We start from the raw sequence: 27,588 nt of genomic DNA on the forward strand, positions 1-27,588 counted from the left end.
GTTAGTGGGGAGGACAGCAGAGTGCAAATTCTCCTCCTGAGTAGTAGTAGCCTGCTGACTCACTTTGAGGCCTCGAACAAATAGCTTTTTCTTAAATAATTAATCATAACAGCTTTCATTTATTTATGTGTATGGCAAAGCCAAGCCACCATTCAGAGCCAAGTCTCTGACCCCTGCACCAGGCCGCCAGTTTCCTTCCCATCTGAGGCTCAGCTTATCTTCCCAACAGCCCTGTAATGTGGCTGGTAGTAATATCCTCATCTGACAGATGAGGACATCGAGGCACTGAGAAGTTCACTTCCAGTGGTTGCGCAAGGAGTGAATCCAACCCTTCTGACTTAAAAATCCCATATTCCTTTCGGTCTGCCCTTCCTGAGCTTTTGTTTTTCCTTTCATTGGCTCCCAGCGGCTCTGACCGGGAGCTCCTCTGAGGAGGACTCAGTCAGGCCTGGGGCCTGGCGCTTCCTCTGGCAGGTCTGGAGGGGCAGCCCCACTCGGGGCGGCCTGCAGCCGACTGCACCTGCAACGGAGGCTGGTACCAAGCATTGCACCGACAGAGCCTGAGTGACCTGTTCTGTTAAGTCACCAGAGTCACCCCGTAGGGGAAGGAAATTTAATAAACTACTGATTTTTAAAAGATCAACAAACATTTTCAAATTTAGCATAAAGGTAGTAAAAATGCCGTAATGAAACAACATATCAAGCAATTCCTGCCTTGTCTTATTTCATCTATACCATACTTCCCTAAATACTTCAAATTATTTGGAATATAATCCTAGACATATCATTTTATCTGTAAATACTTCTGTATGTATCTCTAAAATATTATAACTTATTAAAATATAACCATAGATCTGTTATCACATGTGAAAAACAAATAATTATGTAACATCAATGTCTATTTGGTGGTTACATATTCTCAATTGTCTTATAGTTTTTTTTAAATAATTTGTGTGTGTGTGAACCAGGGTTCAAATAAGGTTCATACTCGAATTGATGGATGTGTCTCAGTGTGGCTACCTCCCCTTCCCATGCTTCTCATATTTTTTATTTGTAGTTTTTTTGTTGGCGATACTAGGTCATATGTCTACATTTTTCCATAGCCTGGGTCATGCTCATGGCAGCCCAGGATGTCATGGAACATCATTTTCTGGCAGTTCTTATAAACTGATAGTTAGAACAAGAGGAAGCTGTTGGTAAAGCACAAGTCCTCATAAGAGAAAGGAGAAAGTCACTGAAGGATAAGCTAAGGTAGGGTATTTGTCTTGCCAAACCAGCTTGCACAGTGTGCCCTGGAGTCTGTGTTCACATTCAACCCATCTATTAAATTGGCTATAGATATAAGATTGACCAGTGAAAAGTGATCTTATGAATAAGCATTTATTGAGTAGCTGATACTAGGCGCTAGGGATTCAAAGTCAGATGAAGCCTCCTCCTGGCCTGGGCATGTCTGTCCTCTCCAAGGGACAGACCAGTTAGACAAGAGTGCATCAGGAGAGCGCTTTGTGGCGTGAGAGATGCCAGAGCTGCGGAGAAGGGGGATTTGTGTCACCGGGTAACGTGAGGTTTCCAGAGGGGGTGATGTGTTATGAAGGATGCGGTATGAACAATGGTTTTCTTGAGGTAAACATATCAAGATTTTATTGCCACACAATAAACAAAATAGGAAGCTTGAAGCTGGATGACTTGGCCCTTTCTCTTTTTATCTTTTCCCAGTTCAAGGTGCCTGCTTGTCTTCACAGGCAGCATTCTCTGAGATCTGCAGTTTCCTCTGCCTGCTGTCCCACTGGAATGAGATTCCTGATAGCAAGGACCTTGACTGTGTCCTTTGTTACCTCGACCCTGCGTAACCCCTACTGTTCTCACCTGGGGCTGTTTCCCTCGGAACATTCCTTTAATGTGAGTGTCTCAGTTTGTACATAGAAAAAGGCTTGTTAACATGTGGAGAGTTGTAGCCAAATACATTCTGTGATAATGACACCCCTCTCGTTGGTATAGCTCATGACAGTTTACAAAGCATTTCTCTTCTGGTTGTCTTACTTGATCTTCACAGTAGCCCTGTTGAGGTGATGGCAGAACAGATACTGTTACCACAATTAATGGATGAGGAAGCAGGTGAGTGACATGAGGTCCCGCGGCCAGGGAGGACCGAAGTGGGCGCTGAGTGAACCCTGGCCTGGCCCAGCTCCCACGCCAGCGCTGTCTTGGGCACAACGGTCTGCAGGACCACCAGGACCACCTCCTTTCTTTGCTCATGAAAAATAAAGGCCAACGAGGAGCATGTTCCATCCCAGGCCACTCAGAGAGCCTCATGCAGATGTTGACCCAAGCTTTAGCTTCAGTGGCATGGGCTTCTTTAGGAAGCACAGTGTGGGACTGCTTTGGTGCCCAGCAGGAAGTCCGCCTGCTGAGGCTGCTGTGGACCCAGAGGAGCAGACTTGCTCTCCATCAAGCTGAGTTGCGTCAGGTCAGAGACAAAAGTCCATGAGGGAAGCATGTGTAAGAACACTGGTAACACAGGACCTAGTGTGCAAACAGCAAGCCGTGTGTTTGGCATCGGGAGGGGCGGGGCCCTGCTTGACTCCCAGGCTCCGAGTGGCAGCAGCCTTTCTCCTAGTGGCCCGCAGCGGGGCCCTGAGCGGCACAGAGGCAGACTTCTAAGGAAGATGGAGATGGTGCTGGGATGGTCTGAAAGGTTAATAAACCAGTTATGGAAGTATTTGGGTGCTGGATCTGTGCAGGGTGAGGTGGCTCTTGCCTATTATGTGCTGGGAGAGAGCACAGCCTGGAAGGAAAGGGCCCCCGACTAGAGGGTGGAATACAGGGAGCTGAGTTGAGACCAGAATGTACTGTGTCCCCCCCCATCCTGTTTTGAGTGCTGTCCTGGGTGGGCCCAGGCGCCGATTCCTTCCTTCAAATTCCCTTCTCTGCCTCACGTGCCAGCTGACCTCAGACCAATCGTCCAGTCTCTCTGAGTGCACCCTATGTTTTCCTAAGTAAAATGAAAGATTTCGTGTTTTTGTAGGCCTCCAGTGAGGTGAGGTACAGTAAGTAGGAAGAAATCAGAAGTTCATCCTGAGCCACACATATGGTAGATGGTTCTGTTGCCATCACCGCGGCGGCTGTAGGAGTGTCTGAGGCAGGAGGTGAGGTCTGGGCACGTTGGGGCGTGCAGTGGTGGCAGTCTGTCATCTGTTCAGGATCCCGCCTGAATCTCCTTTGGCGGTAATGGCGGACTGTGTGGCTGGGCATCGACTCAAGCCTTCCCATTGCGGTGGTGCCTCACGACACTGGGGGTCACATGGGAGCTTTTCGTGCGGCTCTCCTGCAAGGGGGACACTTTGGAACTCGATGGTGGGGGATGTGTGTGTGCTCTGCTGGGGAAAGGGTGTGCAAGGAGAGGCGGGGAGGAAGTCATGAAGCATCACCTGCCGTCCCCTACTCTGCCATGTGTCTTACATGCTGTCTTTACTCCTTTCAGTAGCCCCTTTAAACCCATTTTCAGAGGAGAAAGTTAAGAAGTTTTCGCAGTCACTCAGTTAGTAAATGGCATCAGAAGTCTAACCTGCATCTGCCTGAAAGCCCACGTTCTTCCTGCCACGCTGCCAGTCTTGCCACCCCTTCACCTCCATCTTCCCGGTGCTCCCAGGCCTCTGGGCTGCGAGAATTATGCATGTCGTGCAGCCAACTCTGTATTGTCCCTTTTCCCTATCCTAACACAAATGCCTCATTTAAGTAACTACTCCTGTTACTAATAATGACCATGCTAATCGTCACTGAACAGAGAAGAGTGTGTATGACTCTAGTGTTGCTTTACTGGACGGTCCGTTTGGGCTCTCTGCCCGACTTCCTTAGGGCACAGTGAGATCTGGGGCAGAGATACAACCTTAGAGAGAGGACCGTCACTGCCGTGAGAGTCCTCTGGTTCCTCACTCACACGCTGCGTGCTGCAGCAGGGAGGGGAGCCGTCGAGGGCCCTGCCGGTTCTGAATGGGGAGGTGTTCGTGGTACAGAAACTGAATTGTTTTGGTGCCTCCTCCAAGGATCTGGACTCCAAAACGAGTGCGGATGGGCTTTTGGTTATTTCTGATGGTCCTTTAAATAGCCCTACAATTTAAAAAGTAACATATGCTCATTGTGTTAATTTTGTACGATATAGAAAAAATACAAAGAAGAAAAAGCAAACACCGTATTACACATATTATATATAATTATGTAGAAATGAAACAAAGTTGGGATTATTACTTAGCAATTGGTTGTGCACATTTTTCTACGTCATAATTACCCTAACCTGATTTCTCATGCATTTCTAACATGCCATTAGATGATGGGACATGTAATTAACTCCCTATTTCTGGGAATCTGGGTCATTTCGTTGTGATGAACATTCTCACAGATAAGTTTCTGTGTTCCGAATAGCAGACTGAGATTAAAGCCTGAGATTTATCTTTTGTAAAATGGAGGCAACAATCCCATTTCAAAGCACCATCTAGATTATATAGAGTAATGTCTATAAAATACTTAGCACAGTGCCTTACACACAGTTAGTGCTTTATGAACAGGAACTGTTATTAGCTTACTTTATGTCTGATTACCCTCAAGGTTTTTGAGGGCTGCGTGGTTTTTCATTAGTCTGTCTGAAGGTCAGTGGCACAAGAAGCCACTGTGAGCATCAGCTCAGCCACGGTTGAAGCCTGTCAGGTGAGGTGCCCACAGGTGGACCCTGGCAGTCAGACTGCTGCTGGCTGGAACATCCCGACCAAGATCTGGGCTCCTTGGCTACCAACATGCTCCATAGCCTGGCAGCTGTCGGAGTTTAGCTGCCTGCCCAGGAGAGCCAGTGAGAGCCGTGGAAGCCATCCCTCACTTAGAACCTTGTCCTTGCCCCTTATTGTGCATCTTCGTGCCCTTGCTGTAAGGAATGGTGGCTGAGGGTGGTGTGCTAGGCTCAGGGGTGGTCACCATGGCTCCCAGAGGAGGATTCGCTTTGGGGTGTGATGACCTGAGAGTGACTCATACCTGTCATCTTGTTCTGTATGACGTGCCACCTAATAATACCCTAGTGTCAGTGGTCATTTGGCTTGTGCAAGGCTGAAGCCCAGAGGGTTTAAATGATTCGTTTAAGGTCATAAAACAAATACTGTACGTGGCAAAACCAAACTCCAGGTCTTCTGGGTCCACCATCACCGTAATTTTCTCCCCGGACCATGCTTACTTCCAGTAAATGAAAAGGAACCCAGGATTAGAGGTCATGGTTAACTGGCACAAGTGTGTCTGCCTCTCTTTCCTGAGAGCTTCGTCACTGGAAACTGAGACCACGTGGCTCTGGGTCCTGCCCTCTGTCTGTGGGGGACCTTCCTTGCAGCTTCTTCTGTTAACATCATCAAGAAGCAGGAAGACTCTTCTTTCTTTTCTCCCTTTCTAAATTTCATACAAATACTTGGAGCTGGTTTCTGTAGGACAAAGTCACTGCTTTCTGCACAGAAATATCTGTAGTCAAACAGCGTTTATCTTACTTCCTTGGGTGTGAAGTAGAGGAAACCAGCCTCAGCCCCCTCAGCCCCCTCAGCCCCCTCAGCCCCCTCAGCCCCCTCAGCCCCCTCAGCCCCCTCAGCCCCCGCCACCCAGGCCCAGGAGTGGGGACAGGGCTGCCAGGCTCTCCCTCCTGCAGAGCAGAGCGCAGCTGTGAGGACTGTGCCCAGGCTCCGCCTTCCCCGATGCTCCTGGGCTTGGGCCGAGCTCCTTGCTCAATTGAAAGTTTTAAATCTTTCCTTAACAAGTGTTACTGTGCTCGCTTTGGCAGCACATATGCTAAAATTGGAACGGTACAGAGAAGGTTGGCACGGCCCCTGCACAAGGATGACAAGCAAATTCGTGCAGCGTTCCAGATTTTTAAAGGGGCAAAAATTGGGAAAACTGTAATAGCATAATCAATAAAAAATACTTAAAAAAATCTTCCATTTATTTTTTAAAAGGTGTTTTTATTGAGCTTCCAAAGACGCTCGTTCATCTGTTACTGCAATAGCTAGCTATCACTTGCAGGAAAATTGTAAAATGTCAAATTGTGGGTTATTGTGCAAGTAGAAAGACTGCCTTTTTTTGCCTCTTGCTGGGTGGGTGCGGACAGGGCGATTCTGCCAAGTCCCACGGACCCAGCTGGAGGCCATGGCAGACATTCTGGGCAGACATTCTGTGTCAGGGCCTGGGCCGGGGCAGGGCCAGCCTGGGGGCCCAGCAGTGCTTGTGAGGGCCAGGCCCAAGGTGCCGATGCAGGCCGCATGGCTGTGGCTTAGGCTCGTGAAGGAGGGCAGAGGTCAGACAGAGTAAGGTCACAGAGTGCTAGGACAGCCTGGTAATTAAGAATATTGAAGTTCTTTGGCCCGGGCCCATTTTTCGGCTCTGTCATTGCTATAACCTTAGATGAGTGACTTACGGCTCTCAGCCCAGGTTTCCTCACCTACGAGTTGGTGTCAGCAGAAGCACCTATTTCCCAAGTTTGGGAGATCATTAAATGAGACGATGCTTATAAAGTGCCTGGCAGATAGTAAGTACTGTATAAATGTCAACAATGAGTTTAACATTTGTATGTTTTTGCTGATTGTGAGTTCAGGTGCTTTTGGAACTGATAAGAGGAGAGAGGTAGAAAAATATTTTCCCACTAGGCATTCATTTCTTCCTTCTGAAAATGCGTAGTGATGACTCACTCGCTGGCAGGTACTCTGTGGGCCATGGGAGCACAAGAGTGAGAAGCTCATAGTGTACCAAGTCCCAACGGCATACAACAAAGAACTGTACGGATATGGGCGACGCCCAGCCGGAAAATGGCTGCAATGGGACGTGGTGGAAACAGTCGGCTTGGGGAGCAGGCGCTGAAAGGCTTCTCAGAACAGGAACATGGAAGGGAGTTTGCATGCTGTCAAAGGCACTCCGGGCAGGGAGACGGGCTGCACAAGGACTCAAAGAAGGGGAAGAAGGGCAGAGTTTGTCTGGTACAGTCACAGCATATGGGGACATAGCGAGAGACCAGAGATAGAAGACACATTTCCTCCCTGCGAGGAGTTTAGAGACTGATAGGGACAGGGACAAGCGAACTAGTGATGACCGAGGGCCTTGTGTCGTGGGCATCCTGAAAGTGATTGCTGTTCTCCACGCAAGTGGTAAAGAAAGCCAGAGAGGGAACGTGACACAACCTATGACTTGCAGATCTGAGAGTTCACCAGTTGGAGGAAAGTGTGGGGAGACAGAAGACCATCCCACAGAGCGTGCAGGATGGAGAAGGGCCTGGAGGGTTATGAGTGGGCACGGGTCACGTGAGAAAAACAAGCCTGTAAGTATGACTGGAGTAAAGAATGACGAGGCAAAACAAAAGACATGATGAGGCTAAGATGTTCACGCATCCATTCACTCAAAAAATACGTCTTGAGCACCCACAGCATCCCTGTGCAAGGTTCTAGCCAATCACGAGTAGGCTGGGGGCACAGGTGGTGTTGGTGTGCCCTGGGGCTGGATTTGGGTGAGATGCAGACATGACATTAAGAAAACAGGGCCTCCCATGGTGAACAATTATTTAGTTTTCAATTCTGATTATAAGGGAGAGAGTCTCAGCTTGGCTAATGGGTGCCTAATACCTCTCTGATACTTGTTCATCTGTCTTTTTAACAGACAGCTATAGGCCTTGGGCTCAGAGCACTGGCAGGCAAGAGTGTATAGCTAGAATTTAGTAAGATTGTTTTGCTTCCTGTTTTTTTTAATTATTAGATATTTTCTGTTTGTGGCAAGTGGTACTAGTTTTTCATTTATAGAAGTCATAAACTTTTTAAAAATGTATTTGAGTCAAAGTAAATGAGTTATTTTAAAGGAAATATGTAAGTTCGGCAGAATACAAATGCAGATATGGGAAAGCGAAGGGGTGGACAAGGAAGTAGCCGAGACCCAGGAGGCACAGTCACTGCTGCTGGGAAGCCATGGTTTTCTCGGAGGAGGAAGGAGCAGCAGAAGACGCGTATTTGACCCGGGGCCTTGGGGCCAAAGTTAACTGCACCATATTGGTTTTGAGGTCCCAGCTCCTAGCATAGAGCTAGACAATTAGCAGGTGCTTAATTTTGGGTGTCCCAAGATATGCTATTCACAGCTGATCTGCTTTGACAGCCAAACCTTGCATTTATTTTTCTGTTCCATTTACCAGGGTCATTACAAAATGCATGGATGCCTGGAAGGAGCTGGAAGCTCTGGCATGGTCCAACGGGAGCCTGTGGGTAGACCAGAGGTCCTGCACTAGGGTCAGGCTGGACAGCACATACACCTGGTTCCCTGCAAACATGATGAGTCCTCCCCACTTGGTGCTGTGATGATACTTCACCCTTCCTGGGGCCGGCTCCTTGGATCCTATAATAGTTGCCCCATTGTTCTCAAGAGAGATGACAACCAGAGGTGGCAGGGGTGGGCGAGTGTCTGATACTGCTGCCATTTCAGTACCTCTAAGAGACGTTGTGGTTCTTGCTTGCTTCTTTACATTTTTTTCACTATCATAGCAGTGATGCACAGCATGTTTTATATATAGTACAGTCCCTTTAGCACCTGGATGTGCTTCTTGGACCCACTCCCTGGAGGTCCAGTGGTACTTGGGAAAGACGGGAAAGGATGGCTTTGCAGCCCCTCCACATCTGTCCACAGGGCCCGGTGTCCCTCAGAGGGGCGTTAAATGAAGCCCTCCCACTCGTTGTGCAGAGCTGCCCATAGTGTCGAGCTGCTGGGAAGTCACTGAATAGCCAAGGTGAGCCTGTGGTCCCTGGCCCGGTAACCAGTTCTTAATTCCTCAGTTCTAAGCAGATAGGATTTTAACCTTAATGATGATTTCTACAAGGCAGTATGCCTCTAAACATGTATTTTAAAAGACAGCTGCAGGGCTGACTGAGCCACTTGTGCTTGCCATGCTGCTACCCCACCATCCTCGGGCTGCATCCCGCATCAGGGCTGTATCAGAGCAGCCCTGCAGGAGCCCGCGAGGCCTGGCTTCCCTCTGTGCAGAGCACACAGAAAGCAGTCCAAGCCCCAGGGAGGTGGGTCTGTTGACAGACTGGCTTGTTATCTTGTTTTCACATCGATTGCAACTCATGGGGCTGTTAGAACAAGCGTGGGTGGGGGTTCCTCCTGCCCTGCCCTATGCTGCCTGTTAAAATAAGAGGGTGGTTTATCACATTGTTTTTCACTGAAGATCAGGCCAGCAGCTGGGACTCCAGGGGGTCCCTGCATGGTTTTGTACATTGCAAAGAAGAGCCAGCCAAGCTCTTTTCAGGGCTCCATCAACACCAACATAACACATGTGTGATTTTGGAGATCAGGGTTTGGGGACATGTGAAATTTTGTTTGACTGCTAAGGAATATTAGGCAGATCTCAAAACATTTAAACACTACATTTTCAAACTCAAATAATTGGATGGTTTTTCCTATCAATTTCCAGGAACTATAGCATGCAGTTGACCACTAACATTCCAATTGCACTTTTCAGTCCACAAAGCACTTTTACATGTATGATTATTCCCAGATTACAGATAAGGAAACCAAAGCTCAGAAATATTAAGGACATTTTGACCAAAGTCATGTGTTTTATGGCTAGTGACTGAGGTGACTGGAAGCTAGAAACCAAGGCCAGGTCTCCTGCTGCCTCCCAGTTCTGAGGATTTTTTCCCCTACAATATCCTGCTTCACGTGTGTTTCTGTCCTTTTGTCCAGGCTGAATTGTCCATTTGCTGCTTCAGCATGTAGCACTCAGTGCCTCGATGGAAGTTTAGGGGGTATAATAGAGACCTATAAGATAATTGGAGACTGACTCATTGCATTGTACTATAGATTCACAAGTTTACAGCAATTTGAAGATGTTTTTAAGGAGTTGCTACCCTGACAGATTCATGAGCCTGTCACATGCAAGAGAGTATGTATTTACATACCTCCTCCCTGAGTCCTCCACCCACTTCTGGAGACTGTTTGGAGATACAAAGGGACTTGCCCGAGGTTGTGTAACCAGTAAGTGGTAGAGCCTGAGTGTAAATCTGGGTTTGTCTCAGTGCAAATCCAGCCCCGTCCAGCTCCTACGTGGTGTTGGAGGAGAAACCAGAGCAGCAGGGTGGCTGCTGCGGGCTCAGCACAGGCAGTGCAGGGTCTCGCCCTCGCCGTCCTGGTCTCCTTCCCAGCACACCTTCGGGCCTCATCTCTCAGCGTTGGGGTTCCCCTCTGTCCCATCTGATGGAAGTTGTTGACACTGCACGTGACCTCCTTTTCCCTTACTGTGCCTTGTAATCATGAGAAATTTTTTCTTGCAATTGACATCAGCCACTGATTTCCACCGCCAGTTGCTCTCTACCTTTCAGAAGCCCCCATGCCTGTCATCTAGGTCAGGGGCGTCCAACCTTCTGGCTTCTCTGAGCCACACTGGAAGAAGGGTTGTCTTGGGCCACACAGTAAATACATTGTGACACATAATCACAAAAAATCTCATAATGTTTTAAGTAAATTTACGATTTTGTGTTGTTCTGCATTCACAATGATCGGGCTGGATGCGGCCTTCAAGTATACTTCTCTGCACCTCACAACGAGGTAGGAGGGAATGGCTTTTGAGGCTATAGAAAAGTAAAGCTTCCATAAAGCCGATGTACAGAAAGAAGGCAATGTGTCACCCAGCGGAAACAGCACCCGTGCAAGTGTTAGGTGGGCACCAGCTTTGAGGTACTCTGACCCAGGCCCAGAGGCACCCTGGGTACCGTGTGCAGAGGCATCCCAAGCTGCTGCAAAGACCAGAACCCAGAGCTGGCCTGCCCACCCCCAGCCCCCCGCATCCCTCCGCCCTCCACTGGCCTTACACCTTGCACCCCCAACCCTTTGGAAATCTTTCTGCTTCAGTGCTGCCACAGGTGTTCATTTAACCTAAAGTCATGAGTATAAATGTGTAGTGTATGCAAACCACAGACCGGGACTGATTTAAATGTCTTAGTCCCTAATAGGACCCTCGGGGGCAGGAAAGGCGGAGGGGGTGTCATGGAAGGGAACGATATTTCTTAGACGTCTGGTCTAGGGAAGCTGTTTCCCTTAACCCTCACAGTAATAACACTGAGGATTGTTAGTCTGAGAGGTTCACAGTGGGAAGGTCGTTTGCTCAAGGTGTCCCAGCTGCAGAACCAAGACCACAATCCAGCCTTTTCTCCAGAGCACATGTTTTATACTTTGCTCTGCATTGTACGTCATAGCCAAGCTCCTGCCTTCCACGTCTTACAGGGTGGGGAGTAATGTGACCCCTGATCTCAGAGAATGCACAGCTGGAAAGAGCAGGCATGTGGGGCCACAGAACTGGGTTTGAATTATGGCTCAGCAGCTTCCTGTGTGTTCTTGGTGTTCCTTCAGTCTCTCTGTGCTGCTGCCTATTCTGTACATAATAGTGTCTCCCCTCCAGAATTATTGTGAGACACACAGCAGAGGACAGATTTTAAATGTTTTGTGTTCTGGTTCTGGCCAAGATGGAGGGGTAGGTAGAAACCCTTTGCTTCCTCGAACAACCAAAAGAAGGATAACAACCAATCTAAAAACAATAAATAACCAGAAGTGTCAGAAAATCACACTGCATGGAACTCCAACAATGAAGGAATTAAAGAAACATTCAACCAGACTGGTAGGAAGGAGACAGGCAGCTGGGCAGGTGGAGAAGACCCATGGCAAGGTGGCGGACTGCGCAGGTGGGGCTTGCTGAACAGGAACCTGAGACTCAGCTGACTGTGGACTACAGTGGGGGTTGCCATGGTGGGAGAAACTCCCAGTCTCATACGAGAGTTCAAGTTCATTGGAAAGTAGGGCTAGAGCCAAGCAAGCGAGCTGCATTGTTCCCTCCTGACCCCACCCCCACAGACAGTGCCACGATGCAGCAAAGAGGGTTGCCCTGCCCTGATGAATACCTAAGGCCCCGCCCCCTTACAACTTAACAGGTGCACCAAGACAAAGGAATATGGCCCAAATGAAAGAGCAAAATTCCAGAAAGAGAACTAAGTGATGAGGAGACAGCCAACCTGTCTGATACAGAGTTCGAAACCCTGGTAATCAAGATGCTTCAGAACTGATTGAAGTTGGTTGCAAAATGAAAGAGCAAATGAAGGGTACCCAAAGAGAAGTAAAGCAAAATATTCAGGGAACCAACAATGACAGGAAGGAAACTGGGAGTCAAATCAACAATTTGGAACAAAAGGAAGAAATAAACATCCAACCAGAACAGAATGAAAATACAAAAATTAAAAAAAAAATGAAGAGAGGCTTAGGCACCTCTGGGACAACCTGAAATGTTCCAATACCCAAATCATAGGGGTGCCATAAGGAGAACAACAACAACAAGAAAATGAAAACTTATTTGAACAGATAATGAAGAAAAAAGCTGGTGAAGGAAATAGACTTCCAGGAAGTCCAAGAAGCTCAGAGAGTCCCAAAGAAGTTGGACCCAAAGGGGAACACACCAAGACACATCATAATTACATTACTAAGATTAAAGATAAGGAGAGAATTTTAAAAGCAGCAAGAGGAAAGGAGAGAGTCACCTACAAAGTCGTGCCCATTAAACTATCAGCTGATCTCTCAAAAGAAACCTTGCAGGCAAGAAAGGACTGAAAAGAAGTATTTGAAGTCATAAAAGGCAAGGACCTACGTCCAAGATGACTCTATCCAGCAAAGCTATCATTTAGAATGGAAGGACAGATAAAGTGCTTTCCAGATAAGGTCAAGTTAAGTGAGTTCATTATCACCAAGCCCTTATTATATGAAATGTCAAAGGGACTTATCTAAGAAATTGAAGATCAAAAACTGAACAGTAAAATGACAACAAACTTAACTATCAACAACTGAACCTAAACAAAACAAAACAAAATCTAAGCAAACAACTAGAACAGGAATAGAACCAGAGAAATGGAGATCACATGGGGGCGGTTATCAGCAGGGAAGGGGAGGGGAAGAATGGGGGGGAAAGGTACAGGGAATAAGAAGCATAATTGGTAGGCATAAAATAGATGGGGAGAGGTTAAGAATGGTATAGGAAACAGAACTCAAAGAACTTTTATGTGTAACCCATGGACATGAACTGAGGGTGGGGAATGCTGGAGGCTTGGTAGGTGGAGGGTGGAGGGGGGATAAAGGGGAAAAATTGGGAAAACTGTATTAGCATAGTCAATGAAATATACTTTAAAAATGTTTGTGTTCTGTTAAGCTCTACACAAGCGGTATTATTTAATTTTGAAAATTGATCAAAGCATTGACGATGGTACCCACAGGCCAGTGGTGGACCTGGCCATTAGCCAATCAGGAGCTTTACTCACCTGACTCACTTGGTGGGCAGGTGTGTGGTGTGAGATCAGGGGCGGGTATTTGTGGGGGTCCAGGGGGTGTGTGTCTGGGAGGCCATGAGATGCTATGGCAGCCATCACCCACCTGGGACCAGCCCTGGTGTGTGAGTGAGGAAGAGTCAGCGCCTGGAGGTTGCAGACTTGGGTTGAAATCTGGTTGTTCAAGCCTCTAAACCTGAGTGCACAGTCACTAGTGTCGAGCGGACGGTTTCACGTCAGGAGCACTGTCTCCTTCTTCGGTTTCGTCTCTGACCAGAGTTACACAGATGCTTAGTACTTTAAAAAAAATAATTCTCCAAGTTTAGGATTTTTTTTTTTTGTTAAGCTTCATAGTTTGGTGGGTAAGCTTAACCTTTCTTTTTAATATTTTCATTTTATTTTTTCAGTTAAAATTTTCTATGCTCATCTTATTCACTCTCATAGCTTCTGGTCACTACTTCTAACCGTGGGCCTGGCAGCACGGAAGGCCCCGGGGAAGCGCAGTGCCATGGGCACAGGAACTCGGCCCCTGGGGCCAGGAGCTCTGCAGTGGGATGAGCCCTGGGGACGTAGGGCTCTGCTCCCTGTTTGTATTTGCTAAGAGTTCCGGAAAAAGCCACTGTGCTGCACATTTAACCAGAAACATCATGTTTTATCATAGAAAGACATATTAGTGCTGTGGGTGACATTTTCTGTTTTATATTAAAAATTCCTGGTCCCCACAATCCTGTACTGATATTCATGGTTGGGAGATCCTGCTCCATCTGCTTTGAATTTCTTGGCTTCTCTGTCTGAGGGCATTAACAAATCTAGTTGTGTCTCGGGAGGGTCTAAGGATTTACCGATTGATTTTTGGATCACAAAGAAAGAAAAAGACAGTAGAAAATGTTGTAATTGTTTTTTTTTAAATTGGGCACTGGTAGCTTAAAGTCCCCAAAGTAATTAACACAAGTGCAAAAAGTTAAATATTCCAGACTAAAAGGCAGTGGGAAAAACCACATAGCATGGAAATAATAAGATAAAGTCTTATTAATGAGAGCGAGGCACTTGCAGTGACAAGTCACTCTGGTCACTGGTGGCATGGGAGCCTTTCCCAACTGCCTTTTGGGTGGTACTCGGTTTTCCGACTTCTGGGCTTTTCCCTGGAGGCTTGTTCTTCTTCAGACACTCATCCCCGGGCCCTGAGCTCCATGGAGGCACACAGAGGGTTACTCGGCCTTGCAGGGTAAACCCCCTGCACCCCCACAGTACCCACTTGCCAGCCCATGCTTCTCATGAGTAACTGGGGGTGTTCAGAGAAGGAGGGGTGGAGGGCCCAGAATAAGACCAGTTCTTTCCTCTGACATTTCACTGGAGATCTCTCTGCCTCCAGCTTGAAACCTGTCCTGACAGCTTTGCCTACAGCACACCGTGTCCCACCTCTGAACTCTTAGGGCACTGGTTGTCCTCTTCCCTTAGGAGCCCTTGTGCCACCGTCAAATTCTCCAAACTCCAACCGTGACGCCCAGTGGAGATGCCAGGCTCTGAGAGTGGAGGCTCTGCCTCCCTCAGTCCTAACACGGGGCTTGTGGAAACTAAATGTACCCTCAACAGACAGAGATGATCAGCAAGTACCCGATGGGGAAAAGTGCCATTAGTTCCCTAAAAATGGAATTATTTGCTTTAATAATGAGTCAAGTCCAACATAGTTATGTGCAAGGGCACATTTCCTCCTAAACACTGCTGACATCAACAAGGAGAGAGATGTGAGAGTCTGAAATAGAGACCTGTTGACAGCCCTTGAAGGAGGGCAAAGAGCATCATCACACGAAACACAGTTCTGTGTCCCTAAAAGGCGTGAAGTTTCCTTGCTTTCATTATTGAAGGTCAGATTGCACACTTGAGCACCCCAAATTACAAGAGATGCTAAAAACCAGAAATGTGCCTGAGGGTTGGGGGGAACAGATAAAATATTAAGCCGGAAGAAGAAGCATCAGATTTTGATTCAGAAAAAAATCTATAGTGCACTTAGTCTTCTTGGGACTGTATTTGTGTGATTAAGAAGGAGAGAAGTTGCTGTGAAGCTTCCTACCAACCCTGATTTTGCGTGTATTCATCATTCGTCCGCTCATTTATGAACTCACTCATTAAACACTCCCTGAGGATGGGTGCTGTGTGCGGCTCCTTTTTGGAGCGTCCTCTTCCCTCTGTCCCCCGAGCTTGGCCCGCAGATATTCACTGCCTGGTGGTTGACTGGGTTGGTTACAGTCATACCACATACTTCCTTGAAATTACTTTTTCTTTTTACTTTTAGGAGTCAAATGATGCTTATCCCCTTAGAAAATACGAGAAAATCTGCCTGCTAACCATTGAACACTAGCTGTTGAAACTTGGGCAGTCAATTGATTTCAAAAAGAAATTTGTATTGTGTCTGCATTGAGAATAAGGGCAGCCAGCCATTGGAGACTTTGTGGTTCTTGGTATAAATATAAAGTATTGCTTTATTGTACTTCTAACACTGTTATTGTGCGAGGTCAAGCTGACTTCTCCCCAGAACACAGAATCTGACTGACCGAGCAGTCCTAAGAGAAGGAAGACTTGGAGACCTGGTTCTGGCTTAGAGTGATGGGAGAGCACATTTTTCTGGGGTAGAAGGAAGATCAGCAATGACATGCACCCTGGGAGGGGCACTCTTGGGACCTGGCATCCTTGCAATGTGCCCTGCCTGCTTCACAGTTGTTGTACCTCCCAACCATAGTGGACAAGAGGACCTCTTGGCTTAGGGGCCACTGTCCCTTACAGGCCAACAGTCATCTCAAGAATGACTCACTGCAGTTTGCAAACCAGTCTGATGTTACAGGGCCCATAGAGACCAAAGCCAAGTGTTGCCAGTAGGAGCAAGTGCTTCGCAGGCTGTGTGCAAAATCAGAGAAACCAGAGCTTGCTGGTGTTTCACCTGGGAGCTGAGCCCTCGACTTGGGGGATCCGGAACCTGTCAGTGGCATGTTCTAATTTAGCCAGATGCGGAGTATTTGAGTCACAACGGCCCAGGGTCTTCATCTGAGAAAGTGGCTGGAAGAAGTTCAGAGTTTCCAGTTTTGAAATCACCTGCTGTTCTTTATCATGGTTGCGTATTGTCTTATAAAAGGTCAGACAGGCCAGTGGGTATGAGAACAGTTTCCAGGCAAGGAGCTGACTGCAAGGGACTGAAGAAGCTTTAGCTGCCACAGATAATAACAGAATGGTCCTGCTCTAAGGCTGCTGGGATATAAAAAAGGCCTTTATCCTAGAGAGACTATGGGCAGGTATCTCGAAACAATTGCTTGTATTATTATTTTTAAATAGAGAACTTTATTCGGGGGCGTATTTATTTGGTTCACAGGCTGGTGCTTAATCCACTGAGCCCACACCAGTCAGGTTATATTCTGGGGTTTCTTTAAGAGCTGTACTTTCTAGAGGTGGCAGAGGGTAGAAATGATCAACTGTATGTTTTCTTCAAATTGGGATAGAAGAAAGGGGAAAAAAAGTCACCCAGATGAAAGGCTTATGGTTAAAGAAGGATTTGGGTTTTGGCTCCAAATGTAGTAATTTCCACAGTGGGAGGGAGCAGGTGCTAACCCAGCCAAAATGAGAAATCCGGCCGTATCCCAAGCCCCTTGGCCCAGCAAGACAGAAACTGCCCCCGTAGACACAGGCTGTCCTCCCAGCCACCAGCCTGACTTGTCAGCTCCGAAGGAAAGTGGCTTTGAGATCTCATCTCCCTCAACTTAAAACCCTTTCCACTACAGACAGTCAGCCCCAGAGCCCAGCACCCACGGCCTGAAGGCCAGTGGCCTGCCTTCCTCTTACACACCATGGAAATGTCTGGAAACCGGAGAAACAAGGCCTGCCCTTTAGTCCTAATGAAGACAGATTGTCTCCCAAGTGGCTACCACCCCTCGGGTGCCTGTGTGGCCCATGGACTTCTTCACCAATGACCCTGATCTCACCTACCTCATGTGGTTAGCTCACAGGGAGGCTCAGTGACTAGGTGAGTGGATCAAGAAAACAACTACAAAGAGATGCTTTGCGCACCTCCCCATCTTCGCCGCCTAACTCTGTCACAGGACCCAGGCTGCTTTCTTCCCCTGGACCCAACAACCCTCAGAGGCAGAGGCCTGCCTTTGCGCTGGAAGCAGCTGACTAACTGAAACCCCAGGCGTGACTTCAGTTTCCGCCAGTCCCAGCAGGTGCTGGGGCACACCTTTCTCCTGACTGGGTCTGGACCTCAGCCGCCTACGGCCCTAACAGCTGTTCCCAAGGAGTCAGAATGTTCACCACTAACACCGAAGAGAAAGATATTCCCTCCCTCCTTGCTAAAGCTCTGGTTCTTAACACCACCTCCAGATTCAGGTGTAGTGATCAGCACTTTAGAAAGTATGGGTTCTTTGGAAGACTCTGTTTAGCTTTTTCCGAACGAAGTTGAAAAAATGGACTTGAGAATGTTCTCCTCAGCCACAACCTTCCGGCGGCTTCTGCCATCCAAGCACTCAGGCATTCAAAGGCCTTGTTTGCACGTCTGTCTGGCTGTGAAAAATGCCTGCCATAAAGGTTTGAAGAAGTGGCTTTGCTGCCAACAATTTGTGTTATTAAGCTTAGTGTACATTTTCCTCTGGTACCCTGGATACAAGACCCCCTTAGGGAATTACTGATCCTCATAACTGAGTGTGTTGGAGCGGTGGCCAGTTTGGGGATGGTCTTTAGAATAACGAGTTTAAGGCTTGTTGTTCTTCCGGTGTTGGAAGTTAAACAAGAGTGGAAGTGTTTCAGAACTCTTTGAACGAACGGATGGTTGTAGACATCCTTGGGTAGGAGTACTAAGAAGTCACATACACAGCGTGGGGCAAAAGTAGGTTTACAGTTGTGAGTACATGAAACAGTTTGTTCTTGTATTATTACTTATTACTTACTGTATTATTTTCTACACGAACCACTGAGAACCTCCTCTTACCCAGCCCTGTATGTACAAAAACTAACAACTTACAGTGCGGTTCATGTGCTGACAAGAGGCCGCGCTGCCTGCTGTGCTGTGTGCGCCCAGCGGAAGGTGGCACCCATCGAGGTACTGGATAGCGCCTCACCCTGTCTGAACCCAGCAGTGTTGATGGGCCGTGTTCTTTGGTCTCGACTGGGTCCCAAATCCTTTCAAAGTAAAAGGATCCATGTGGGATGTTTCCAGATGCTCTTCCTCAGGAAGCAGCGCTCTTTATTCTGAAATTGTACCTGCCCTACTGTTTTAGTATCAAAACACCCTTTCTTTCATGAACTAATGGTTACATTGGTAATAGGGATTTTATAAGATTCTTACTTGAGGAAGTGAAAACTTAACAATTCCATGCCATAGGCAGAACATTGGTCTTGACTCTTGATTTAGGAAATAAGGTCACCAGTGAAGTGCTGTGGTCGGTGAAGCGCGGGAGCCCTGTTGTTGCGGACGGGAAGCGTGGAGTGTGGAAGGGAGCGTCGGTGCACTCCTGGCTCCAGGCCTCCACGGGCGGCCTGTGTGCCCAGAGGGAGCCCTGTCTGTCCTCTTTACAGCCTCTGGCAAAGGAGGATGTCAGCCACGTGGTTCTAGGCTCCAAATCTCTGAGCAGATGTTCCTTTAGGGAGAGGGAGCCCAGCCTTAGTATGAGCCCAGGAACTCTTCATCTTTTCAGTGCCTTAGTGTTTAAGAGAGAGGTGACCGAATCCCATTCGGAAATCCATCTCCTTCCTGCCTTTTCCTCTGCACACTCTCCAGGTAGGTGTGTCCTGGCCAAATCATCAGTGGCCGGATAGATGGCCGATAGCAGTCCCCAGCCTTAGGCAGGCTCCCAGGACCAGGCAGGGAGAGCCGGACTCGGGCCAGGATGTGGGCTTGCTGAGCAGGTGTGAGGGGAGGCAGGGCAGGTGGGCACTGGTGACTCTCCATGCCTGGCAAGGACACATACCCGGGAAACAAATGCATGTCTGTGTTTCTGCTGAACAGCCTCGCCGGGTCTGTCAGCCTGGTCTTGGCTTCTTACCACCTCGGGATGCGCGTCTGGCCCAGCACGCGTGGGGAAGGGACCGAGGCATCCTGACAGAACTGGTCCTCTGTGCTTACATTTGGGCAGACCCCCTATTTCTGGACCTTCCTTTTCATCCCTTTACAGTGGGGCCCTCTTCTTGCCCCTGACATCTGCACACAGCCCTCACAAGTGTCCTTGAGGGTGAGGAAGCAAAGACTCTCAAAGATGAAAAGCACTCCAGGGCTGATTGTTCACCGCTACCACCACCCAAGTTCGCCGGATTGCGCTGCCCACCATGAGGAAGAGCAGGCCCTGGCACACAGACCACCGAGCAGGAAGAAGCCGCAGCTTCCTGGGGTGGGAGCCAGGTTGGAAGTTTTTAGAACAGCTTTGCTTTTTTTGCTGCATTGCTATTCATCATCAAGTAATTCAAGTAATTCAGGCCATTTGGGAGAAAAAAAAGTACTCTCAAAATGAGGGAGTGATTTGCAGCATCTGTTAGTTCCTCCTGAATTGAATCTGTTCTTCTCAGATACCAGGAGTGAGTGCCAAAGTCAGCAGCAGAACGCAGCTGTGTGTGCTGCGGAGGTGCTGGAAGGTGAACTGTGTGCTCTGCAGGGACGCAGATTGCCCAGAAACCAGATGGCCTCATTGTTCTCCGCGTACTTTCGAGGGCCGTGGCTGCTCTGAAGCGTCAGACTGAGGAGGTGGGAGGTCAGCGAACTTTCCTGAGGAGCTGCCTAAGTGGGTGCACTCTCAGGGTGGGCCGTGAAGCTTCTCTGGAGGCGGAGTGTCCCACCACGGGGCTTTCTCGGGCTCCTAAACGGACCCAGAGGCTCTCAGGCTCCTTCCATGCTGCCCCCAGCAATGGTGGCACCCAGCCAGAGTCAGGGGCTCTGATCCTGTGCATTCTCCAGCCCTGCTGAGCATCAGGAGGGCACCAAGGGAGGCTGTGGAGTCCCCCCCAACTCCCACCCCAAGAAGGTGCTGCGACCAGAAGACCGAGTTCTGGGAGGCAAGGGGAGGGGGCAGTGGGGTTCATAGGTCTCTTCCTACCCATGGTGTTAAAAAAAACAAAACAAAATAAAACAAACCAATAACTCTCTGAAACATATAAAGCTCTAGTAGCCTCAAGTGCAATCTCCTAAAAGCAGTTGTTACCAGGGGAGATAGGGGTTTTCTCCTGGTGAATAAGCAGTGGTGACCCAGGGCCCTGTGCACTGAGCGGAGCCCCAGGGGGTTGGCCAGCTGTCCATGTCCACCTCAGAAACGCTGGTGGCTGAGCCTTCACCATCCGAATCTGCAGGCAGATGTGCCGGTCTCCCAGGCCTCTTTCGTTCTCCTGCCATAAGCCTGGCTGTGGCAGCTGGGTGCTCGTGGTCCGCATTTCCGGCAGGACGGTGGAGTCTCCTAACAGGGATGGGAGCTTTCCTCAGGCAGCACAGTGGGTGGTGAAGGGAGGCCGTGGTCTGGGGAGTAAACAGTCTGGTGCCGCGCCGGCACCGTGGCAGTGGGTGAGTGCGCATGGAACACGGTCTCGCCCACTGAGGACGGCATGAGGTGATGGTAAAGGTCTGGGGACTGGCACCCCTTGGAGAGGAATGTCCCGTAGAGATGGAAGGAAGATCACTGGTCGGCCTCTGGGGAGTGTGCTGTTTGTCCAGTGAGGTAAACTTGTTAGCCATAGATAATCTTGCATTTTTCTGAGAGCCACGACCAAAGTCTTGGTAAGTTTTTTAGGGAATTGTATTTTATTTGGGGGACTGTAGACCTTATTGATCCCCAAATGGGGCTACATGTGGGAATCATCTGGGGAGTTTAAAAGAAAAAAGATATTGAGAGTATTCTCATGAAGATTCTGATTCTGAAGGTCTTGGTGGACCTGGGCCTGGACCCTCTGTTTTTACTGAGCTGCACCAGAAACCCTGGTCTGCAGTCAGTCCGTTTGGTGTACACCAGATCCAAGCCAGCTTTCCGTTAGGTGCTGATGTCCCGTGTCAGAAACGCCCTCTGAATAACTCAGCAGAAGAAGATTTTAGGCAGCGCACAGAACTGACCTGGAGCCTGGGTAACCAAGCTCAGAAAACAGGAGCCGAGGATGCCCCTGGCAGAGGCCTGCGGCCACCCCTGCGGCCACCCCGCGGGGCTCCTTTAAGGCTCCCAGTCCTTAACTAGAGCAGCTGATTGGCTGAGTCTAGATCATATGCCTGGGCGTTTTCTGGCAGGAAGCTGAAAGAGAGAACATCTGCCACACTGGCTTCCTCAGGGGGCTCCCCTTTCACCCACACTGGGGTGCCCCCTAAATTGGGAAGGTTCTCAGGTACTGGATGGACAAAACAACAGTGGTTTCCTATGAATCTGCCACAGGGTTGCCACCAAGTGTTCAGTAAGACAGCTTGCACCCCTCATTGCCGGGACCTTTCCACCTGACATGGCAGTGCTGTCTTTGGGCATGTTTGGTAATTACAAAGTTCTTAAAAAATCTGTCCCCCGCCCCGAAATTGCTACCCACTGGCCCTTAGGTTCAAATCTTCCAAAATCCCATCTAAACATATTTGGGGGGCACTTAAGAAAGCCATCTGAGCTTCCTCGTCTACCTTTACTTGAAAATCTGAAGCAATCGAGAGGCAGACCCCTTCCTCCAAGAATTGGGTCCAGAGGGAGCAGGAGAAGGTGGAGAGACCACAGGGCTGAGCTCAGCCCTGCAGTCAGTGCTGGTGGTGCTGCTTCTTGGCCACAGGGGTTTTGACAGACCTGTGAGCCTCAGTTTCCTCGTCAGTAAGACTACAGGGGCGAATGGGGCTGAGGCTTAAGTTCAAACTCCTTACAGATGTACTTTCTCTTTCCAGTGTGGTTCATAGGGAAGTGAAGCCTGCTGCTGATGACAAAGCAGGGGTGTCGGGCAAACCCGAATTTGATCCCGGGTCTTACCTACTACCTGCATAGTCTGGTACAAATTATTTATCTTCTCCTTTGCTTGTCTGTAAAGTAGGCATAGTCATAGTAGCTGCATCATGGCGTTGTTAACACTGAAGATTAAATGAGATACATGTTAAAGGCCCGTGCCCTGGCTGGTGTGGCTCAGTGGATTGAGCCCCTGCCTGCGAATTGAAGGGTTGCTGGTCGATTTCAAGTCAGGGCACTTGCCCGGGTTGTGGTCCAGGTCCCAGTAGGGGGTGCTCAAGAGGCAACCACACAGTGATGTTTCTCTCCTTCTCTTTCTCCCTCCCTTCCCTGTGTTAAAAAATGAATAAATAAAATCTTTTAAGAAAATCAATGTCAAAGGCTTACATAGTTCTTGGCACATAAACAGCACTCAAGAAATATTATTTCCCGTTGCTGGCGGGCAGTGCAGGGAGCACAGGGTGTGACTCCTGGCTCTCGGAAGGACCAGCTGCGAGCTGGGGGGCGGGGGGGCTCTGCTTCCTTCGGGACAGTTGTAGCCTTGCTGTCGATGCCTGCGAGGAGAGAGCCAGGGCACAGCGCGGTGCTACTGTGTTTCCGCAGACCAGCCAAGGCTCTGAACCACAAGATCCCTGTGACTGAAGTCGAGCATAGTCCTTTAGGGCCGCTGACCCCATCTGGTTCCAGAAGAGACGCACCGATCGGCAGCTCCCTAATGATAACTGCTGCTCTCCTCCTCCTCTTTCGGCTCTCCCCACTCATCTGTTTCTGTCTCCCACCTCCTCCAAAGCACGCACATAGACACAAACCCTTTTTTCTGTCTCAATACCAAAAAACCCCAAAATCCAAACACCCAGCAAAAGTGTATGCTTGCGTCTCTGAACACTGCATCGTCAGGTTCTGCAAACCATGAGGAAAGAGGCCTTCAGCCTCCACCACAGCCTCCTGGCTCCAAAAATGCTCCAAAACTGGAGGCGACTCAAATGGCCCTCTTCCCTCTTTCTGCCTCATTAGCGCTCGCCCGCCTGTGTTGGGTTGCAGGGAGTGGGAGTGACGGAGAGGGGTGGACTGGAGGTGGAGTTTCCTGCTTGTTGTACTGCCCCTCCTGTGTGGTGGTGGCAGCAAGCTGGGGGTCTTGGGACAGAGCAGGAGGCTCCATAGGGCACCTCTGTGCACTCTGACCTTTGGGACATCGGGATGCCCTTTCATAGTCTGAGGCCAGTGGACCAGGACACCTTGCTCAGAGCTTTCAGTCTTGGCTGCTCTTGAAGGAGGCTTGGCTTCTAGATGTGGACTCTCTCCATAGCTGCTATGTTGCCCTCTGAGGTAAAATTTTTGTCTGTGAAGTCAAGAGCAGTTTTCAAAATCTCGAGTGTCAGACCCCGCTGAGGAGAGGCACCAGGAAGGTTGGCAGGAGGGGCGGTGGAGGGAACATCCTCCCCTTTCCTCCGAGTGGAAGACCTCAGGCAAGGCTGCTCCGGTCTCACAGTTTGAGGACCACAGAAGGAACCAGGCCAGTTTCAGCCTCACGTCCATCTCCCTCCTGCCCGATACCGGAACCAACACTGACCCCTCCTGCCTGTTCCCTGGCCCTGCAGAGGCCACAGCACGACAAGTGGGGCAGGACTCGACCTTCTATTTGAGGTCAGGGCTCCTTCTAGGACCAGCCTGATCTTGTGAGGTTCCCTCAAGGCTACTTCTCTGCCCGGGCCTGGCTGCTTCCACGTGGCAGAGACCCTGCCCCCAGGTCCCTAAACACTGTTCAAACACAGCCAGACTCCTTGGGGCAGGAGTGTCAGGGAGGGAGGCCCAGATCTGGGGAGGTACTCTCTTCCTTCCCGCCCAGGGCCATCACCCCAGGTCCTGGCTGCCTGCCCCAGGGACTGCTCCATCCCGGACTTGTCCCCGGTGAGGATGGTAGGAACCCTGTCTTTGCCCTGGGAACTGATCTGGCCCTGCACTCTCATAGGACAGTCACATCGGAGCCTAAAGCTCCTGTGGTGGGGTGAAAGACACACTGGCAGGAGCCCGGAGGGGTAGAGATGGGGGTGTCTTTGCCACCCCCAGGCTGCCTGAATCCAGTGGCTTCTGACACATGAATTAGGCGTGGCTGTGACTACAGATCGATAGAGGGAGGAAAACTGCAGAAAGCAAAGGCACCTGTGAATGCCCATTGCCCTCAGTGGGGACTGGGGGCGTCATGGCTACCGTTAGCTCCTCTACTGCTCTGTGCTCACAAGGGAGACAGCCCCCGGGAGACCGCGTTACGTATTTTCCACTGCACCCTTCGATGTCACCACAGGTGCTTTCTGGCTGACCCTGAGGGCCTCATTCTCCAGGAACTGCTGTGACTGTTGGCGGCAGTGAGAAGTCACAGGGGCCTGGCCTGGTCAACCACCACCAAATGATTTCCTGTTTCCTTCCCCTCTGCCTCTGACACCCAGCCTCCACAAACACCGGGGCAGCACTTGCTTGGTGAAAACGAATTCAGCTGTAAGTGGATTTCTCACCCAAGTTCTAAACACCTCCGAGAAAGTTGATACGTGACTACCTAGTAGTCATAGATTTAAAACACAGTCCAGGCGGAGCTGCCGTTTTTATTCCAAAATGGCCTAAAATAAAGCCGTACAGACCCAGGTTCCTGACAGATCGCTGAGCCATATAGTGTGGGTCGTCTGGTGCTAGTGCCAGGCAGGTCTGTGGAAGGGGCAAGGCTGCAGAGTCTGTGGACTTTGGTTGGAATTCCAGCTCTGTTACCTGCAGCTGCAGCACCTTGGACAAGTTATTCAGCCTTTTATCATCAGCTTCCTAACTTGTCAAATGGGATAGTGAGTTTGCCTCATTAGATTGTGTGAGGACTAGGTATGATACATGTAAAAGAAAATAACATAGCTCTCATCAGACCCTCAATAATAGTACTTTTTATATTAAGGCTAATAGTGTGCAATAAAGGTCATTTTGATTAGAGCCAGAGTGGGATCACAGAGGGGCAGAGGTCAAAAGCTAATTTGTGGAGGGTGTGTCTTCTGTCAAAGGAAGGGTCAAGTTCTATGTCAGGATTCGCATCAGACAAAGGATGCTTCTGCCTTACCATCTTCCTACTCCAATAGCACATAAACCCTCTGAGTGACTTGTGCAACAAACGTTTAAAGCACTACTTTTTCAGCATTTACCACGTGCCAGGCACTGTTCTAAGAATCTCGTAGGGTTGATTACCTTAAACTTTGTTCCAATCCGAGTCAGTGGGCATTCTTTACAACTGCCGGTTTTACAGATGGACTGACTAACGTGCTGAAGTTCAGAGTAACTGCTAACACCACCCAGCCGATCCTTGGAGAGCCAGACAGTTAACTCCGTCTCCGAGCTTCTGGTCCCTGGTCGGGGTCGTATTAGGTACACGCTAATGTCCAAATTCCAGGTCTGTGCAAAACTTACCCAGGAACTTTCTGGGGTCTGTGGAATTTGAGTTCTTAGTGATGTCAGCAATGAAAAAGAACCCATTTGGAAAATTTAAAATGACCAGAAACTCTTTGAAAGTGTTATATTTTCTTTTGCCTCCTTTCACTTCTCTGTCCTAGGCTTTCCTCTTCTGCCTCCTTAAAATAAGCCCCTGAGAGTGACAAACCTCAGTGTCATGAGCTCATCAGAACCAAGCATGGGTCTTACCATATGAGTCAAGGAGCCTCTGGTCAGAATTAGTAACAGCTGGGCTTAGCAACTTGCTAGATCATTGCAGCTGTTTCTCTCCTCACAAAACCTAAAGTGTTAAAAGCATACTTTGAGAGTGAAACTTCTCAAAGAAATATTTGTACTGGTGCTTTCCATTCCTATCTTCTTCTCTCTTAAACTTACTCCGGTCAGGTTTTTTCTCACACTTCCTGCCAAGGCCACCAGCCAGTAGCCTTGGCATTCCTGCATCCTGCGGTCAGTCCTTCTTCTGAGTTGCGTCCATGAGTGGCATTTGGTGCAAGCGGCCCCTTGGTCCTTCCCTGACACTTCCTTCAGGAGATCCGGCTGCCCAGAGGCCCTTCTCTGCCGTCTTCCTACCTGCTTGCCGCTCTGCTCCGCCCCATGGCAGGTTCCTTGTGCACTCACCGCTCGTGTTGGAGGCCTCCAGGTGGAAACACACGCCTCTTCACTGTCTGCACTCACTTCTGCCTCACCTGATTCCTGGCCGAAAGCATCACTCACGTGCTGACCAGCCCTGCGAGGTCAGCCAGCTCCCCTGTGTGCCAGACCCTGTGTTCACCATGTCAGGGTGCAGTGCGGCCCGTCAGTCAGAGCTCGGCCTGTGGGGCATCCTCACCTCCAGGCGTGGCGACCCCGGCTTCAGGGGCCAAGCCTGGCACCCTGTGGCCATCCTCAGTGCCTCATTTCTCCCACGTTCAGCCCACCACAGAGCTGCCCATTTCACTGCTCCCATAGTGCTCAAAATCAGTCCCATTTGTCCTGTCCCCATTGCCTCTGAACTGGTCTCCCTGTGTCTGCCTTTGCTTTCCTGTCTTCATCACAGTAACCAGATACAGTGTTACAATGCAGGCAGATGGCCTCTCTACTGCTCCCCACCACAGTCAAGGTGAAAACTGGACCCTTCAAGTCCCTCTCTGGTGCACCCCCTTGCTACCTCTCTGACTCTCCTCTGCTATCACCCAGCTCCTAGCTCAGTCAGCTGAGACCTCACCGTCTACTTTCAGTTCTTGAGTAATAAACACAGTCCCCATTCCAGGAATGTTCTCCGCACAGGTGTGTGCATGGCGTGCTCCTGCCCTGACTCATTTTATATATTTCTTTAAAGATTTTATTTATTTATTTTTAGAGAGAGAGGAAGAGAGGGAGAGAAACATCAATGCGTGGTTGCCTCTCGAATGCCCCCTACTGGGGACCTGGCCTGCAACTCAGGCATGTGCCCTGACTGGGAATCGAACTGGCAACCCTTTGGTTGACAGGCCCGTGCTCAATCCACTGAGCTTCAGCATCTGGGGTCATTTCATATCTCATCACCCTGTATAAAATAGGAGGAATCCCTTTCCATCCTTCCTGGCTTTGTTCTTTTCCACAATACTTACTGTAATACGCATGCACTTCTTTTTTTAGAAGATTCTGTTTATTTATTTTTAGACAGAGGGGAAGGGAGGGAGAAAGAGAGGGAGAGAGACATCAGTGTGTTCTTGCCTCTTGTATTCCCTTTTCTGGGGACCTGGGCAACCCAGGCATGTGCCCTGACTGGGAATTGAACCGGCGACCCTTTGGTTCACAGGCTGGCACTCAATCCACTGAGCCACACCAGCCAGGGCACATGCATTTCTTTATTGTCATTTCTCTCCTGAGAA

The 27,588-nt window shown here is 49.2% G+C and overlaps 1 protein-coding gene and 1 non-coding gene across 2 annotated transcripts in view; both read left to right on the forward strand.

Annotated features, from left to right (window-relative positions):
* Nucleotides 1–27,588, forward strand: part of UBASH3B (ubiquitin associated and SH3 domain containing B) — a 143,000-nt gene that overhangs the window by 26,455 nt on the left and 88,957 nt on the right. The window lies entirely within an intron of this gene.
* On the forward strand, nt 5,788–5,894 carry LOC119047378 (U6 spliceosomal RNA). The gene has a single exon (XR_005082135.1). It is a non-coding gene; the product is annotated as a U6 spliceosomal RNA (small nuclear RNA).

This window comes from Artibeus jamaicensis, unplaced genomic scaffold (assembly GCF_021234435.1).
Source record: "Artibeus jamaicensis isolate MK-2021 breed Jamaican fruit bat unplaced genomic scaffold, CSHL_Jam_final scaffold_660, whole genome shotgun sequence".
NCBI lineage: Eukaryota > Metazoa > Chordata > Mammalia > Chiroptera > Phyllostomidae > Artibeus > Artibeus jamaicensis.